The following is a 307-nucleotide window of genomic DNA, read 5'->3' on the forward strand; positions in this document are numbered from 1 at the left end:
GCTCTAAGAGATTCTAGGAATATCTCTCCCTAGACTAGTTACTATTTTAAGCAAAAAAAAAATACTTCAAAACATTGTGAATGTTTTCTTTAAATATTTTTCCCTTAATTTAACAGACAACAGTTTTTCCATAATTCAGTATCCTACAATGGAGGGCTTGATGAGGGGCAGAGCGTATTGGACAAGAATAACACAGTTATGTGATATTTTAAAACAATGAAAAGTTACAACTTTTTAATTGTTAAATATACTAAGCTATTAAATCAAGGATATTGAACCATTAAGTTTTTGAATCATAATAAAATAC

The 307-nt window shown here is 28.0% G+C and overlaps 1 protein-coding gene across 2 annotated transcripts in view; it reads right to left on the reverse strand.

Moving 5' to 3' along the window:
• The window catches only part of LOC144377019 (putative oocyte-secreted protein 1 homolog), a 51,784-nt gene that overhangs the window by 26,904 nt on the left and 24,573 nt on the right, over positions 1 to 307 (reverse strand). The gene's annotated exons all lie outside the window — the stretch shown is intronic.

This window comes from Ictidomys tridecemlineatus, chromosome 4 (genome assembly GCF_052094955.1).
Source record: "Ictidomys tridecemlineatus isolate mIctTri1 chromosome 4, mIctTri1.hap1, whole genome shotgun sequence".
Lineage (NCBI taxonomy): Eukaryota > Metazoa > Chordata > Mammalia > Rodentia > Sciuridae > Ictidomys > Ictidomys tridecemlineatus.